Below are 19421 nucleotides of genomic sequence, written 5' to 3'. Positions count from 1 at the left end.
ATTTTGTTATGTTTGCCCATACTTCATTTCTTCTTGCTCTAGTTATCTCCTGCTTGGACTAATGCAATGTGCTCTACGTGGGGCTACCTTTGAAGGTGACCCAGGAAGTACAACTAATCCAGAATGCGGCAGCTAGACTGGTGACTGGGAGCAGCTGCCAAGACCATATAACACCGGTCCTGAAAGTCCTACATTGGCTTCCAGTACGTTTCCGAGCACAATTCAAAGAGTTGGTGTTGACCTTTAAAACCCTAAACGGCCTCGGCTCAGTATACCTGAAGGAACGTCTCCACACCCATCGTTCAGCCCTGACACTGAGGTCCAGCGCTGAGGGCCTTCTGGCGGTTCCCTCACTGCAATAAACAAAGCTACAGGGAACCAGACAGAGGGCCTTCTTGGTAGTGGCACCCACCCTGCGGAACACCCTCCAATCAGATGTCAAAGAGACAAACAACTACCTGACATTTAGAAGAATCTGAAGGCAGCCTGGTTTAGGGAAGTTTTTAATGTGTGACATTTTAATGTATTTTTAATCTTTGTTGGAAGCTGCCCAGAGTGGCTGGGGAGCCCAGCCAGATGGGCAAGGTATAAATAATAAATTATTATTATTATTATTAGTGATTATATGTGTGTGTATCAGTGACTAACAAAACATGCATTTAAAATTCCTATTGCAAATTGCTTCAGCATCTGCCGTCATCAGTTGCTCTGATAACAATGATGTCATTTCAAAGGTGGCAGTTATAGATCTTTGAGGACAGAATGCTCAGGAGACCTTCATTCTCTGAAGCTAAGCAATCCTGCTGCTCTCCCCTGTGTTGAAGCCATGCAGTGTTAATGTGCCTGGCATGTACATCTAAAGGTTCTCCCTTTCTGCTAACATTTTTGGATCTGTTGGCAGCTCCAGAGCAATTACTGCCGGGCTGCGGTTCTGAGAATTCAAATGTTTACCACCAGGCATATATTAGCCATATGCATGCTCCTAATAGTTAAATCTGTTTTTTTATTTTTAAGAGAGCTACTGTATGTCAGAAGAAAGCATGTTAAACCTTCACCGGAAACCCATGGCTGTAAAAATCCTGCACTCTCTCTGCACAACTGGGAGTACCGCTCCATATGACCGTTTCCATTCACTTCAATAGAGGGACCCATCTCCTGCAGGTTTTTGGTGAGTATTAGTTGACTGCTATGTGAATGCTTTACAGTGATGGGTGTCCACAGGAGGGGGCAATGGTTAAATGCTTGAGCCAACGCCGTACTTGCCTCATGAGGTTGTTATGAGGAGGATTAAGCAAAAGACCCAATTCCAGAGAATACAGGCATTGTTTTCCAAATGCAACAATGATATACAGCAACTACGAACCCATGCTAACGATTTTCCAATCATGCTTTAGCTAAACATTCCTGAGGGGCTGTTCTGTTGTTCTCATTTATTTGTTTTACCCCATAATTGCCTTCCATCTTTGTCTGCTTAAGACAACGAGGAATAAAAAGGCACTCATAATTGAATTCAAGGAAGAAATGATACCATACGGATTGATGCCAACCTTCCCCTGAGATAATAACATGGTGAACACAAGAATACAGCTGAAGGATCATGTATTTTATTATGAGAAGCATCATTCAAAGCAACTGGGAAATTAGTAAGAATCACCACATTTCAGTATACTAACATGGTGGTGCAGTTCTATGAGTTATGCATAATAGTAATTTTGTGAAGAACATTGCAGAATTACAAAGCCTTTAAGGAGTAACAGATAACTTAAATGTGTCTAAGAAAAGGAGAATGATATTGGCTTCACTTTAAGGAGAAAGTGAAGCTCTTTATGGATATGATTAGTTGTTCTTGTGGTGCTGGAGGAGACTCTTGAGAGTCCAGTGGTCTGCAAGAAGATCAAACCTATCCATTCTTAAGGAAATCAGCCCTGAGTGCTCACTGGAAGGACAGATCATGAAGCTGAGACTCCAGTACTTTGGCCACCTCATGAGAAGAGAAGATTCCCTGGAAAAGACCCTGATGTTGAGAAAGATGGAGGGCCTAAGGAGAAGGGGACAACAGAGGACGAGATGGTTGGATAGTGTTTTCGAAGCTAGCAGCATGAGTTTGACCAAACTGTGGGAGGCTGTGGAAGACAGGAGTGCCTGGTGGCCTGGCGTGCTCTGGTCCATGGGGTCACGAAGAGTCGGACACGACTAAATGACTAAACAACAACAAAGTTGTTCTTGAACAAGGCATAGATTGAAGCATTTGTGTCTCACGGTACTGCATCAGTTATTACTGTTTAAGAGAAGTTTGGGAAAGCATGTAATAAAGATTGTCTCCAAAACTTCAGCTAAACTATTTCAAGTAATTAATCACTGGTACTTATTTTTCATTATGTACTCAAAGTTTGATATACCTTTAAACAAGTTTTTTTTTATAGAGTGCTAGCTTCCCTACTGTTGCAATTTCCCACATCTTCAGGAGCTATTCATCTTTGGCCAGTGAGCTATTTGCTGAGTGTTTTGAAAAAAACAAGTCTAGCAATCAGATTACATATTACTTCCTGATTACTTTTTGATGCACATATAAACTAATATGTCGAGACTACTTTCTACACTTTTGAGATATCAAAGCTGTGAAGGTTGAACATTACTGAATAATCCAAGTGCCCAATTCAGAATGCCAAAGATTTTTCAAAATGTAGCAACTGTAATTCCAATTTCTTTGGAGCTGTAACAACACCGAGGTTATGTTTTGTAGCATCTTTTGATCAAATCCCACTGGGACTGACTTTTGTGTAGACGCATACAGGATTGTGCTGTGATTCTCTTTTCAACAGTGGCAGCAATGAAGCCTGTGCAAAACAGTAAAATGATAAACATGGATCAGGGCCTATCTCCACCATTGTTGTTCCTCACCGAAACCATTGAAAATCGTTCCCACTCATTGATGTCCCTTCTACCCATTCATACAGATCTTAGTTGGGCTTTAGCTGTGCACATCCATGATTTGTAGTACGCTGCTGGGATCACATTCTGGGTCTACCTCCCCTGTCTTGGAAAGGACTTTACCATCGCCCCCTGGACCTTTCTTGCTACCGTGGAAAACGAGACCCCACAACACACCACCTCTCTCTGTCTCACTCCAAATGCTTGTCTGAGAGCCTTTCACTTGTCTTGTTATTCCCTGCAGCTGGTTTCCCTACTTCACACCACTTCTGATACACAGACCTGTCACTTTCCACAAAACAGCTGGGGCCTTGGCGATGAGGACTGCTGTTTAAAGTCTTTCATTACATGTAAAATCTTGCCAGTAGGAAATTGGCAGCACAAAGCTCTTTGGAGATGGTAATTTGTCAGGGTTTCTATAATTCCTGGGGACCTCCCTGATCAGCTAGAGACCCACTGGATCTTGCTCATGCTCATGGGTCTTGCCATAAATTGCTCCCTAAGCATACTTAGGAAATATGCTGCCTGTCTATTGCTGATGCATGAACCTGCCTCCACATTTTGTGCTGTAATCTTCTTTGGAAAGAAAGAAAGAAAGAAAGAAAGAGAAAGAAAGAAAGGAAGGAAGGAAGGAAGGAAGGAAGGAAGGAAGGAAGGAAGGAAGGAAGAGTCTGGGTAACTGGGGGTATAACCCCCTTTCTGTACCCTATTTTCAGTTCAGGACCGCATATGGCAAATATGGCTACACATCGCATTTCCTATTCTAACCAGGTAAAGGTAAAGGGACCCCTGACTGTTAAGTCCAGTTGCGGATGACTCTGGGGTTGTGGCACTCATCTCGCTTTACTGGCCGAGGCAGCCGGTGTTTCTCTGCAGACAGCTTCCGGGTCATGTGGCCAGCATGACATAACCTGCTTCTGGCGGACCAGAGCAGTGCACGGAAATGCTTTTTACCTTCCCACCGGAGTGGTACCTATTTATCTACTTGCACTTTGATGTGCTTTTGAACTGTTAGGTTGGCAGGAGCTGGGACCCAACAACGGGAGCTTGCCCCGTTGCGGGGATTTGAACCACTGACCTTCTGATCGGCAAGCCCTAGGCTTAGTGGTTTAGACCACAGCACCACCCACCAGAGGGTGGCCAATTTCCCCGGCTATGTTACAGTGTCAAGTATATTTCACAACACTAATAGCAATAAGTATGCTTCTACTATGTTTCCCCCCAGTATCCATGCAGTGTTGAAGGCTGATTATTTAGCGACCATTATCACCGTGCATCATTTCTATGGCAAACAACATTAATCAAAGGAGAGACAGAAGAGGACAACTCCCATAGAGAGACACAGTTGGGCGTCAAAGCTCTCAGTGCTAAAGATGTGTGGTGTGCATAGCTTAGAGAGAGCATCTCATATCTTTAATTATTGATTAAGAAAACTTGATTAACGAAAATAAGTCTAGGTAAAAAGAAGGTATGCCAGAAATATAACTATCTGCATTGGGGGGGGGGTCTTTTTTTAATTGGAAATGGCTGAGAATGTAAAACAAAAGGCTTAGCAGAAAGAAAGGTATTTGAAATCTATGACAAATGTTGTTTTACAATCAAGACAGGATTGAGAATTGATCTATGGTTTCAACAAATCACATTCCTTTCACAACCCAGCAGTCTTCAATGTGCATACAGAGCAGGCTTTAACAACCTGTGCTTTGGACTACAACTCCCATAAGCCCTAGCAGTAGAATGAAAAGGTAAAGGTAAAGGACCCCTGGACGGTTAAGTCCAGTCAAAGGTTACTATGGGGTTGCAGTGCTCATCTTGCTTTCAGGCCGAGGAAGCTGGCGTTTGTCCACAGACAGCTTTTCGGCTCATGTGGCCAGCATGACTAAACTGCTTCTGGCACAATGGAACAATGTGACGGAAACCAGAGTGCACAGAAATGCGGTTTACCTTCCCGCCACAGCGGTACCTATTTAACTACTTGCACTGGCATGCCTTCGAACTGCTAGGTAGGCAGGAGCTGGGACAGAGCAACATGAGCTCACCCCATCATGGAGATTTGAACTGCTAACCTTCTGAAGGCAAGCCCAAGAGGCTCAGTGGTTTAGACCACAGCGCCACCCGCATCCTAGCCCCAGCAGTATTGCAGGTTTGTGAAGGGAAGGCTGACCTAAGAGACAGCATGTTTGAATATACCTCTCCCACAAAATCTCCCTGGGTGGATAAGCTTAGCACATCCGGAGCAAGGCTTCTCATTGACTTGAGCTATATAAGAATGATTAATGCTAAGATGCTATGTGTGCATCTGACGTAGTGATACTCCTGCCCTTCTGCTTCAGTGAAAACATGTGGTCTGCATCCAATACTTAGACTTTTCAGAGGAATTTTTTAAAGCATCCATCAGTTTTGAAAACCAAGAAAATAAAGGCAAGGGGAGGGCTTTGTGGCAATATATAGTCTCTGCCTAAGCTTCAGCTTATTTGGGTCAGAGAGCTTTGGTGTGTTTTGTCAAACAAGCTCAGATATTACACAGCTCCCTTGTTCCCAATGCTTTGAAGCATCCCTGGGTTTACCCATAGCTCTCTGAAGCCTTAGAAGATCACCCATTGGGGGCTTTTGCATGGCTCAGTCTGAGCTGTGATTAATGTCCAATGTTCAAGAAACATGGAATTTTCTGAGGGGCAGTTAAGAAAGCAGTGTGTTAAGGTTGCCAGCACTATAAGCTGGGACAGATCTTTTTATTATTACTTTGGGAGAGGGTTAAACTTTTTATTTCGGAGTTTTCTGAGAAAGCTCATGAATACCAAGCCAGAAATAAATTAAATGGGCGTGAGGGAGAGATGCAGTACTATGAGGATTCTACAAGGCGACCTTCTCCAATGGGGGCTCAGATATTTGTATTGTGGAATAAGGGACAAGTGTGACTTACAAGTAATTGAATACTGCTCAAAGTTACACAGGTTTCTATAGAAGCTTTGGGTTTCATAAAGCAGAAAAATTAAGTGCCAACTGGGATGGAGAGGGGAATTCAGTTTGCATTCTAATGGAAACCTTTGCATTCTGAAACAATACGCAAACTGAAACCCAGCTTTCCTTCCAAAATTCACACTTCTGCAATTCTTCCAAAAATGTGTACAAAATGTATGTCTCAAAAGAAAGTATGCATAAAAATGCATATATCTTTGAAACCAACACATAGCTTTTTATTGGGGAAGTTGCTTGAAAAAGGTAAATATTAAGCAAAATTACATACCAAAGTGTACTTAGAATGCTGGCAAATTTTCATGAGCGTTTCCTAAAAAATAATAATTAGTAAGTGATACATAAATATTGCAAACTGAACCTAAGGCTGAAAAACTGAGGAAAACCCACATCTGCTTGATTCCACCATCCTTGTTTCCAGCACTGCTAAACTGGTCCCTACAACTGCACTAAGCTTTAAAGGAGCAATCCTATGCACACTGGCATAAAGCAAGCCAGTATAAATTAAACCTGTGTAAAATTGCACCAGATCTAAATCCCACTCAGCCGTGGGGCTGCTGCTGGTCTATCTAAGCCTGACAGAGAGAAAAGCAGCCTTTAAAAGAGTGTTTTAACCTGGGTTGCCAAGCTGAACAGGTTCAGAATCCTGCCTCTGGTCTGCCATGCTTCCAGAATGCCCCCTTTGTGGGTGGGGAGTTACACTGGCCTTGGCGAGACCAAGGAGCTATTGCTGCCGCTTTTTTTGTGCCCTAAAAAAAGCTCAACATCTTTGGCCTGCGCGCTGGGCAGATCTTTGCACCCCACCGGCGCATATGCTAAAGATAGCCCTGGCTGCCCATCCCAATGGATCTTGCTCCCTCAAGTCTCATTTTTGACTTTTCCATCCTCACAGTATAGGAAAGAGTGTGCTTCCTTCCACTATGCAGACAACATGTAATGGGAAATCGGGTCCTCCCTTAAAGAGGGCACATATTACGGTGAGACCTGGAAAACCGACACCCTGTGTTGTGAGTGGGTACGATTGGTCAGCCACAACACCCGATTGGTAGGTCCCTCGTAGCTGGGTGCAATCTGGCCAATGGGACACAGTCAAAACGGTTCGAGGGACCTATTTATACTCATGCATGTGACCCAGAGCTTCCTCTTTTGGCTCATGCATTGGAACACCCGCCCACCTCTCCCTACTTTTAGGGCTTTGCACTTGACCTTGCTATGCCGTCGTGTGTCATCTGTCATTGGGACAGGGGCACGGCAGGAATTTTCCCCGCTTGGCTGACTGGCTGTTGCCATTTGGGTTTCACCTGCCGCGTAGCAAATCTTCACAACTCATAAGGTTGTGGATAGGCTCTGGTTCAGATGATAGGGATGGGAGAACGCTCTCGCCATCCCTATGTGAAGGGTATTCCGTTAAAGGAATCCAGGTTTGGTCAACCCCTGTGAGGGGGTTGTGCCCATGCCTGGGTCCTGGGAACATTTGGGTGGTGGAGATAGCCTGTTCCCGGCTTTCCGCTTATCCGGGTGTTCACCCTTGGCTGAACTATGCTGGTGCCCTGGGTCAGTGCTACCTTCATGGCAGGGCGCTACTCGAACCAGAGCCTATGCAACCATTCACTTTCTGTAATCAATAAAGTTGTGGCCTAAATGCTGCCAAAAACCAAAACCAAAATTTGAGTCAAGTGTGAATTTATTTAGGGGGGGAGGTTTCTGGGTCTGAACACGCAAAAGCCTTTCATTGTTGGCAGGTCAGGCAGAGGGAGAGAATCTTGTAAACCAGATCCCTGCATGACTGATCCTGATTTTACTAGGACATCACTGATATCCCAGCAGCTGTCCTGGCTTCTTACGTCAATCTGTGATGTCCTGCTTCCTCCGCAGGGTCCCCACCAAGGCCTGGAGGCCTGCCACAGTCACTGATGTGCTTCAGGAAGCTGGGCCTCACTGCCAGAAGCGCACTTTCTCTTCTCTCCCAATCTGAGCACTCAGCAGAGGCCTTTCGGAGATGGTGGGACTTCTGGTGGAGGCAGTGGGTAGGGGGATGAGTTGCAAGGTTGCACAGGGTAGTGGTGGCAGTGGCAGACCTGAGCGGGGGGGAGGCAGCTGCAAGGATTTTGGTTAGAATAAGTTGGAGGGTGTGGCGATCACACAGGGTCCCCAGACGTTTAATGGTCCCTGTGCCACCACTGTGCTCGCTTCCCCACTGCCACCAACCAGTTACTCTCTGGTAAAACACCGAGTCCAGCCAGTTGTCAAAAGTGAACCAACCCCCCCCCCCCAAGTTTGTTTTAAAAACATTAACAAGTTTATGGTTTCTCAGATAATAGTTCTGTCGGTATCTTAACTTTAGTTTCTTTACTGGCCTATACCTTCCTCATACCTTCCGACTGATTATCTCAACTGTTTGACTGACTCCTCTTAACAAATTCTCTCACTCTCTCACACCAGACTAGTGCAACCAACAGACTGTCATCTCAACAACTCTAACTAACTAAAAAAACCTCTGTGCTTAAACCTTATACCCAGTTAACTCTGCCCCCTGGGTTCCCATTCGTTAGTCATTTTACAATTGGTTAACCCTTTCCCTATGGACCCAGTATGATGTCACACACATAGGAGGGCAAACTCCACAGAGGGGTTGCCCTTGATGGCATCTCTGTGCTGAAAGAGAGGGCAGCAATCCTGCTCATCTAGCATGCACGAAAGTGACTATACTGTCAAAAGTATGAAGCTGAAAAGCAAAAGGAAAGAAAAAAGGCACCGGTGAAATGGAGAAAAGGAGGGAGATGGAATCTGAAGGGTGTGCTTTTTCAGTAAGCCTGGGGCAGGGGGACTGCATTTTGCTATGGTCAGTAAAACTTTGTGCACATTTGAGAATTAATATCCCCCCTTTCCCTCTTTTTAAATGTATGAAGGAGGTTGCAAGACTCTGAAATTCAACAACTCTTGTTATATATAGCAATAGCAGCAGAAAATATGATTAATAGGCGGCCTGATTTCTGAGCAGTAGAAGAAAGGTAGAGTGCGATTGTAATGAAGAAGAAATGATACACGTCACACAACCCAACTTTCTAAAATGCTTCCAAACTCCAAACCATTCCGGATGCCCAAATTCAGAACACAGAGGGGAATTTCTCTGGTCAGCATGTTTAAACAGTGAATCAGACAGCCAAGGGTTTATTGATCTGGCATGGATTTTACCAAAAGGGGTCAAACCTGAAATACTGTAGGTTAAATATTGTGGGGGTTGTTTCTCTTTTGTGAAAACATATTTGGCTTCAGGCAAACATGGCAGCTCTACGCTTTGTGTTTGAAAACACAGTTTGTGTGACACTAATAAAGGGAGACTATGACTCAGACACCTTATTTATGCTACAACATGCTAGAAATATAATTCAAAGAGTATCCTCACCTGGCAATAGCTATATATGTGCACTGAAGAATTTTGCGGCATTGTCTGAAAGAACATGTTATATATCAAATAAAGCGAAGACCCTGATACTTTAGAATTTTCTCCTCTCCCCAGCCCACCCCCAAGCAGACAGTGGGTAACATTTCAATTTTGCCTCTACTTACCTTTACCCTGTATGGGATGACAGTGACTTCTTTAGCATAGAATTGTAGATTTGGAATTAATATAAAATTGCGTAGTTGGAAGTCCAACTCCCTGCAACGCAAGAATCTTTTGCCCCAGGTGGGGCTCAAATCCACACTCAAAATAGTCAGTCTTGGCTTTTTATTTGCATTGAATGTTATTTAAGCTAAAGCTTTCAATTTATTGCCATCTGTCTTTGAAAGCTAATCCTACACTTTCAAATGTTATCAAAAAGGATCTCTGCTGTTTTTTTAAAAAAGACTGGAGTTCTGATTTTTTAATTTCATATTTTTTTTGCTCACTTTGACTCATCTCTTTGAACATAAAATTGCAAGGGTGAAGTAATCTAACAATTTTATATGCATTTTAAGCAAGTTGGTGGTGGAGTATCACAGTACTTTTGGAATATAGAATGCGAAACTTCTTTTTTTTTTAAGTACTGTGGTAAACATTTTATTTCAGTGGTTTTATTTTGAATTGTGTTTTAAGATGCACTAAGTATTTCACATGCATTGGTTCTGTGTTAGCTTTGCATCAGGTTTCAAAGATGGGGCATTTTTAGCTGTACATTTTCCCCATCCTTATTATTCTCATGATCATAATGATCTTGCAACAGTTCAAAAATATACTTAGCATACATTGCTGTTTACCCATATTTCTCAGATGTTTCAGAAATGGGAAACCTGGAATGGAATCAGCTGTTATGAAGGATCTGAAAATCAAATCCATGTGGCACAGATCTAAAATGCAGAGCAGATCACTATGGATGTCTGTCTTACTAGTGTCTTCAAGTCCTGAATGGAATTTGGATCTCATGTACTTTGCATTATCTTAACTTACGATGGGCTTGTTTTACAGCAGCTTCTTGTGTATACGATTTAACAGGATTGTTAAAATCTCCCTACTTTTAGAATACATGACAACTTTCATCAGAGCATCTAAACGCATACAACTGCAACACACAAACATTCTTATTACAAAATCTAAACTGTCGGTATAATAAATGTAAGATATATTTTGGATGGACAAAACAATGGTGTGAATACAGTAGTCAAAAGCGAACTTTTAAAATTGCTTAAACTCAACCAGTGATGTCACCCCCCCCCCAGGGATGACACCCGGGGCAGACCACACACACTGCACCCCCCTTCCTATGCCAGTGAACTCAACTATTCTTCATGACTTCCCTGAAATCTGGTTAGATCATACCTCTCAACAGATTCTCCATTCCAAATTCCATCAGTTGCAAGATCACAATCAATACATAATCAGAATGAATTGTGTTTGTTTTTAGTGCCTTGGGTGGCGCTATTATTGCCACTGTTATTTTATTCACCATTTAATGCCAAAATAGGATTCCATTTTGGTAACAGCACATCCGAGACACCCCTTGCTACCCCCATCAAGGAGCTGTATCTGCACACACACCCAATATATATGTATATATATATATATCAATTTACAGCAATAGCCACATTAGAAATTACTACCTTTTACATGTCTCAAATACTTGAAGCATCCAGAGTGAAGGCAAGGCAAGGAGAAAGGGCGAACAAATTTGCATGCCTTTGTGCCACAGTGCGAGAAGGATGAGAAGCTTCTCCTGTGTTTGATCTCTCCATAACAGCAGCGTTGTGTCACCACAGACATATGCATCAGACACTCCATAGTCTGATTTTTGCACCCAACTGGGCATGCACCCTTGCCGGGGGCAAGATTCACCAACCCCTAGGGACGCCTCTGCACCACATGCTTCTAGATCTTCCTGTTTATCATTATTATTGGTTTTCCATCTGACAAGGCTTATCGCTGGCTATTCCATTGGTGATAGGTTTTTTGGGGGTGTTTTTTTGTTAAGCCCTTTATTAGAAAAGTTGCCATTGTATATAATTGACCTCCAATAGTAGCAAGGGTCAGTTCATTAGGGGAAACTGGTCGCAAGTCTTCTATGAACATTCTGTTCTCATACTGCCCATTAGCAGTTGCTAATGTATATTAATGATTGAATGTGCATTAATGAGCCATTGATTTTTTTTTAAAAAAAAAAGAATTAAACAGCGCTCTTAGATTATATCAAGGGAAATGGTCTGTTAGTATGATGCAAATTAATGCTTACCACTTCGCCCCAAAGAGAGAAAAGAAAGTGGAACATTAAGACCAGGCTGTTTGGTATCTTTCAGAGCCCTACCCTGGCAAGAGGCACAGAGAGAGAGAAAGAAAGAAAGAAAGAAAGAAAGAAAGAAAGAAAGAGACATCAAAAGTGCAATGTCACCATCTCAACGTGCTATCAGACTGAGCAGAAGCTAACTGCAGCTTTGATCATATTGCCGCCTCAGCCTTAAACTTAGTGCAGAATAAGGGAGAAGGGGATGATGCTGTCAGAAATTCCTTTTAATCTTTGAAAGAAGAAAGGAAAGAAACTGTAACTGCAGCAGTAGTAAATCAAAGTTAGACTCCCAGATAAGAACTGTTAGCTGATAGATTCAGAATTATTAAGTGAATTGTAAGATAGGATGGGGTGTTGTACATTTTCTTCATGTATGTCAAACCGGCAGTGTAATGTTCTTAACATTAATATATTTTTAAACCATGCAATAAGGTTCAGTGGGGCATTCCGTGGTAATTGAGCATAGGATAGCAGCCTTAATTATCTGTCTTTATTTCTTGGTTCCTGTATGATAATAAATAAAACAAATAAATGTGATCCAAAAAGTTTAGTGGCACTCAGAATCACCCCTGAGCATTATTTCCTAAGAAATAAGTTTGACTGATTTTAATGGAATTTACTTCCAAGTTAGCATAGAGGATCTCAACGTAACGCTGCGGCCTTCAGGTAGCTTAAACCAGTTGATTTCTATTGACTTTAACTGAACTCGGAACAATTTAGCATGGACGTTTCCATTGGTTGGTTGGTTTTTTTGTCAGCACAATACCCTCGTAATAAGGAAATGTAATCATCATGGTTCATTCTGCCTGTCTTAGACTTCCGAAAAGGAAAGTCATCCAAAGCCCTTAACCTGGTCAGGCCAATATAAGCAGCAGTAACTGTCCTGTTCAAAGTACACCCTCATGCAGGAAACTCGTATGTAACTAGGGATGCATGCATTTGTCCATTTTGGCTCTCTAAAGGAGCAAGCCAACACAAGGGAAGGTAGCAAAAGTTATTTTGTGGTTGTTGTTTAGTCGTTCAGTCGTGTCCGACTCTTCGTGACCCCATGGACCAGAGCACGCCAGGCACTCCTGTCTTCCACTGCCACCCGCAGTTTGGCCAGATTCATGTTTGTAGCTTCGAGAACACTGTCTAACCATCTCGTCCTCTGTCATCTCCTTCTCCTTGGGCCCTCCATCTTTCCCAACATCAGGGTCTTTTCTAGTGAGTCTTCTCTTCTCATGAGGTGGCCAAAGTATTGGACCCTCAGCTTCAGGACCTGTCCTTCCAGTGAGCACTCAGGGCTGATTTCCTTAAGAATGGATGCGTTTGATCTTCTATACTGGCATGCCAAATCCAAACTCCATTCAGGAGTCGGGCTACTGCTGACTGAGCCAGTCAAAGCCTGGCAGAAGGAAAATAAGCCTTTAAATTGTTTGACTTACAGCACATCTTTTGAGCTCTGAGGCCCCCAAGCCTCGGTCCCCAAGTAAATAATTTCACACTTACACTTATTTTTGGTTTAAGTTATTGGGCAAAATTTAGGCCACAATATTGGTTACAACAAAGTGAGTGGTATTGGCTTAAGCAATGGCAACTGACTATAACTGACTCCTACTTCTCTGGCAGGTAGTCTGGAAGGGTAAACAAACAAGGCAGCCACATCGATGAAGACCAACCGAAGCTCACCCCGGGGTTCCTGTGGTCCTGGCATGGCCCTAGCCCCTCAAGTGGACTTCGGATGAGATCTAGGACCTCCAGATTCCTTTACCGGAATACCCTATTCAGGGAGGGGAAGGTGATGGCCGCACCTCCCCTCCCACACACCTCGCTAAGCCAGTGCCTAACTGCCAAACCTTACAAAGTTGTGACAATTGCTAAGGGGGTAGGCGAAAACCAAGTGGCTAGTGCCAATTTGCCAAAAGGACAAAATTCCTACCTGGCCCCTGTTCCAAAACAGGTGACCAACTAACATCTGAAGCAAGGCCAATGCAGCAACCTATAAATAGGGACGGGAGGGCCGGTGTTCAGCAGTGCGAAGCAAGTGTCTTGGCCATGTCACGCTGCCACTTTTAAAGCCCACACCACCTGCCTCGGATTGGCTCAAACAGCCTGGTGTGATTGTGGGGCCATAATAACAGGCCTGGGACATGCCCAACACCTACCACCTAGTGGTGTGTGTGTGTGTGTGTCTCAGGGGCCCGAGCACAACCAGGACCCTCATTAAGGAGGATCCTGTTTGCCAGCTTAATTTACTTTGGGTTACCACATCGTGTGACCAAGATGAAGGAGCTTAGGATCCAGCCTAAATCTCCACCACCACCACTTTCTGGTCCCCCTGTCATACCTGTGGAACACATTGAGCTTGGCTCAGCGTGTTGGGTTCTGGCTGGGAATGGGGGAGAGATGGTGAACATTTTGTGGCTGAGTCAGGGGTGAAGGAGTTAAGACAGCATAGCCTGGGTTCACCAGATAAGAAACTGGCTGACAAGTCCTCAGCGAAACTTTCTCTCGGTGTAATCGAACTTACATGGCTGAGAGAATAAAATGGGTAGCCCACATCTGCTACCTGAACACACCGAAAGGAAGGGTGGCATGCAAATGGTTTTAACCAAGCAAATGGATCAATTATTCATTTAAAAACAATAGATTTTGCTAATTAAAAACCTTTCGAAAGTTGACTGAGGAATCCATTATAAAGCTAATATAGTCTGAGGAAATGGTTTCTACAGCTATCCCAGAGTGATTAACTGGACACATTCTTATCTGTCACTTAAAAGGAGACTTGGCAATCACGGTGTCTGATTTTGACTCTTTATGAAAAGAATAAAATATAACATATGGTTTGTTTATTTCTCTTTCTCTTGGTGGTTGAGAAGGCAGATGCTTAATGGCAAGACTTTGAGAAAGAGCCTTTCTAAAAGTCACTTTTAGAGTTATCTGTCAATTTGATTTGAGAACGTAAGATGGCCATTCTTCTTAGTATGAAGCCCAATATTATGATAGAATGAATGCAATTTCTGACATAAGCATTTACATCATTACCTCGGCTTCTTCATAGCTATAGCATATTAGTCAACCAGAAGTCTTGGGAAGATAAATCACTGTCAGCATAGAAGGGAGATGTGATTTATATTCCACTTCCATGTATTTATTTAGAATGGAACTATGAGATTAAACAAAAAGCTAAATTGGCTGTTGACTCAACAAGGGGAAAAATGAACACTTGTAAATAAATTGTGCTTCACAGACCAGTACTTGGGACATTAAATGTAAGCTCTGCCCCTTTCTCTCCAGCAACTAACTGCCAAACAGCATGTAGAAAATAAATTACGAGGGGGGGAGGGAATCACAATTTGCTAATGTTCTCCAAAGGGCTGTGCCAAGTTATGAATAGAGGTTATAATTCTTGTGGCTTGATTTGGCAATAATATGGGAAGTGATGTTTTGCTTAAGATGCAGTCTGATAAAAATGTTGACTGGGTTGCTCTGTTGTTTTTGTTTTTGAATGCATCCTGTTTTCAAAAACACAGGACTGCTATCATATTTCTGGGAATATTCAGTCATTCATCTGTGTATGCAAGAAAAAATTGTTTACTAGGGCCATGTGTTAGAAGCTCTATGCCAGACCTTCCCAGCCATGCAGCAAAACACAGTTCACCAGAATTTGCTGTTTCTACATCCTGGCTATGTATGTAAGAACCAGGAAATTGCCAAGTACCAAGTAGGTTAGTGAAATGGGTTTTCCTTGTTGATCAAACGGTGTATGCGGCTGCTCTATGGTAATCATATAATTTTCAATTAATAAATATATTTTTATAGAGGTATAATTTAGAATTCCCAAGATGTTTCTGAGTCTGCCCTGAAAAACTCAGACACACCTAATAAATTATGACAGTAACATCACATAGCCTGGTAAAAGCCTGGAATACATAGAACTCAGTTTCCTCCTGTACTGGACTCTAGATACAAATAATTTACTAAGACAACTGAAGCTATTCAGCTCCATAGTCAAATTAACAAAGCTGATGTTAGGGAGGAAAAAATATGATCTGTGGTTATCATGATCTTTCTCCACATGAGCAGAGACAGCTTCAGGCTTAAGAACATAAACAGGATCAGACCAGTGGCTCACCTACAGTAGTCCAGCATCCTGTTTTCACAGGGGCCAACAAGGTGCTTATGGGAAGCCCACAAACAGAAACTGAAGTCCAGTATTCCTGTGGTTTCCAGCACGTAGTATTCAGAAGCTTACTGCCTCTGTCAGTGGATACTTGATGTAGTGTTCTGTTCTGAGCCATATTCTTTTCCAGTGCTTTCTCTAAATACAGAATTCCATGGTGGCACCATTACAGAATTGCTTGCTCGTTGTGATCTGTCCAGGGTGCTGAATGACCTTTTTCTTTTTCCAATCACTGATTTGTGATCCTGAATGGGACCTGTAACTCTTATCTCTGGATGGCAGGCTTGCATTTAGAGTGCGAACCTGTGCACTTACTTGTGAGCAAGGCACAATGAACTTTCATTTTTGATATGCTTGGTGTGTTGGACAGGCAAGCTGGTAAATAGCCTATTTTCATTTGAGGGACCAAGCCTGGAGAGCAATTGGATTAATCCTGGAGCCTTTGGTGGACACAGGTTATATCATTTCCAAAAAAACAAATCATGCCAAGTACTATACAGCACAGGGCACAGGTTATTTGCCTGATGTGACATTCCATACAATTTGCTGTTTATTAGGACTTGAGCTAGGGAGAGCGAAATACTCTAGCTAGGTAAAATCTATTAGATGTACTGCAGCAGCTACCCCCAGTCAATAAGTTTGTGCTGCTCAACTGGTGGAGACCATTTGTAGCTAATAAGAATCAGTGCATCAAATTGTGTTAAGACTATGATTTGATGAGTCAAATACACCATCAGTGTATCAAACACCTAGCAGACCAAAAAGAAAAACGTAGGTGTTCTTATTGGGGTGAACCTTAAATTTTACAGCTAAGTCAAGACTGAGAGAAAGGAAGGGGAAAAGAAGAAGTTTGGATTTGATATCCCGCTTTATCACTATCCGAAGGAGTCTTAAAGCGGCTAACATTCTCTTTTTTCCCTTCTTTCCCCACAACAAACACTCTGTGAGGTGAGTGGGGCTGAGACACTTCAGAGAAGTGTGACTAGCCCAAGGTCACCCAGCAGCTGCATGTGGAGGAGCGGAGACGCGAACCCGGTTCCCCAGATTACGAGACTACCGCTCTTAACCACTACACCACAAGGAAACAAGAAACAGGGAAAGTAATAGCTAATATCAGTAGCTATTAGCTGTGGTGGCTAAATGAAACATCTCTTTTCAGAGGCAGCATAGCATACAGCCCAACTAAACCTGCGGGGTGGGGTGGCAAGAGGTAGAGAGGGGGCTTAATCTGTTCCCTTCATGCTGTTTCTTTCTCTCCACATAGCTTGCGGAAGGCAATTTGTAGTAGAAAAGCAGCATGAGGAGAGCACGTTAAGTCCTGCTTTCCCCTCTCCACGTCAGTCTTCATTTTAGTTTGCAGTGTTCAGTTGTGCATTTCGAAAAACAAAACCCACCAAAGTCAGGGTTCAGATCCCTGCGGCTAAGCTTCATGTATAGCCTGACCTTCAGGGTCAATTGCTCAAGAACATCGGATTGGGTCTCATTTTCATGCCCTGTTTCACCTTCCAGAATTCACCTGTATGCAGCTAGATGCAGAAAGGTGGACCTTTGACCCGATCCATCAGGGCTCTTCTTTTGTTCCCAAGCTCTTATTCAGGGTTTGATAAGGGGCTTAAGGGATGAAATAATCTAGCCACAACTAAATTGTGAAGTTACTGCCTTCTTGTGAGAACCTATGTTTCCCCATAGCATTGTGAAGCACTGGCGACTTGCCAAATAATCTCCTGATTTGCTATCGGTTCATTCATGTATCTTTAAACATCACACCCTTGTTGTTATACAGAATAGGGCACCTCATGCCTTGCTTACATTATTCAAATAATAAAAACATTGCTGCTTTGCTTTCTTCAGTAGTCCTTCTTCCACAAACATCTTAAATGGTTATAACAAGAAACTATTGCCAATTCACCAAAGAGAAGATTTGAGAGCCTATGGTTTTGGGTAAACAGGTTAAACTTATCCAATATAATGAATTAATTATCCAGAATAACTGGAAGAGTACAGGGTGGAGCTGATAAACAGCCTAGTTTCTTCCTCTTTCCCATTGGATGTTGACATTGTCACTTTCTCTTTTTTTCTTTTTAATATTTTTTGCATCTAAAATTTTTTTACAAAGAAAGCATATATTAAACACTACACCCAAATATTCAAAACTAAAAAGAAAAAAATACGAAACCAAATATATATATAATGGGGGGGGGAGAATTTTTTTAAAAAAATGAAAAATTGATGAAGTATACCAAATTATTCAAAGGATACAAACATTGATTTGATTATTCTATATGGCAAGTTACCAGAAAGAGATTGCATTTGTACTCCTTTTCTTTCTTTCTTTCTTTCTTTCTTTCTTTCTTTCTTTCTTTCTTTCTTTCTTTCCAGTCACTTTCTTTCCGTTCCGGAGAACTAGCCTAAATCCCTTCTATGTTGCTTAACTTCCCTCTATCTCTTTGCAATTTCAATACTTTCCTTAAGTAACGAGAATTCTGTGTTCATTTATTAAAATCAGTTTTCCCCATATCACTGTGAAATTAATCTAAGCACAACCAAGTATTATTTTTGGAACCATATTTTATCAGGTAGTTTTTGAAGCAATCCCATTCTTTTTTTACCTTATCTCCTGAGGGGTTTCTTATTAGGTCAGTCATTTTGACTAGTTCGGGTTCCTTGCACAACTTTAATTGCCACTCATCTTTTGTTGGTGTTAACTCGCTTTTCCAATATTTCGCTATTAGCACTCTGTTGTCGCATAGAGAAACACTCTTTTATTTTTGTTGACATTGTCGCTTTCTTTGCCCAGCTAAACAAACTCTCCTCTTTTTTTCCAGGTGAGGAAGATATGGCAAAGGAGATCACCATCTGAGGCTATTCTTCATGCGCCTCCTCCATGAGAGGTCCAGAGGGTGACAACACAAGAATGGGCATTTCTGAAGTGGCTCCCTGTTTGTGGAATGCTCTCCCCAGGGAGGTTTGCCTGGCGCCTTCATTATACACCTCTAGGTGCCAGGCAAAAATGTAGTTCAGATTGTAATAGTAATAATAATCCTGTTCTAGAGTAAATACTTAGTGGATTGTAGCAAAACAAAACAAACAAAACACCAACCTCAATATTTTATTAATTCTCATTTTTGAATGAGCCCAATACACTAATTCATTTTTCTGAAAGTGCCAGGCCCGACAAAGCTCATTTGTGCATGTGCTGCTATTTTACAAATAACCAAATTAAGCTTCTTAATTATAATTAAAACAGAATCACATAGATGCTTATTAATTTCAAGTGAACCGTATTTAAATATTGCAAACGATAAGGGCAATGTTTTGTAAATGTTTCAGTTTCCTTTTATGGTTTTTAACAGGAGATGCATTTTAATATTTTCTACTTGAAACAGCTATTTAATTCTTTTAACTAAATGTTTACTATAAATATATTTGGAGTTGAAATATGCATTCTGCTATTCAAGACCCATCAGCTACTCTTCAGAAATATCTCAACATTCTCATGGCATCAACTATGTTCCCTTACATTATCATATTGCAGTAATAGTCCATTCAATTCAGTGAATAGCATGGAAACAATCCGTTAGTTCTACTGCAGG

At 42.1% G+C, this 19421-nt stretch overlaps 1 long non-coding RNA gene across 1 annotated transcript; it reads left to right on the top strand.

Annotated features, from left to right (window-relative positions):
* The first annotated feature begins 552 nt into the window (after positions 1-552).
* LOC310676875 lies at positions 553-12219 on the top strand. Its single transcript, XR_014510768.1, has 2 exons — positions 553-1168; positions 11677-12219. It is a non-coding gene; the product is annotated as an uncharacterized lncRNA (long non-coding RNA).
* Positions 12220-19421: the final 7202 nt, after the last annotated feature.

This window comes from Podarcis tiliguerta, assembly GCF_965153285.1.
Source record: "Podarcis tiliguerta genome assembly, chromosome: 4".
Taxonomy (NCBI): Eukaryota; Metazoa; Chordata; class Lepidosauria; order Squamata; family Lacertidae; genus Podarcis; species Podarcis tiliguerta.
This window is presented reverse-complemented; position numbering and strand designations above follow the sequence as displayed.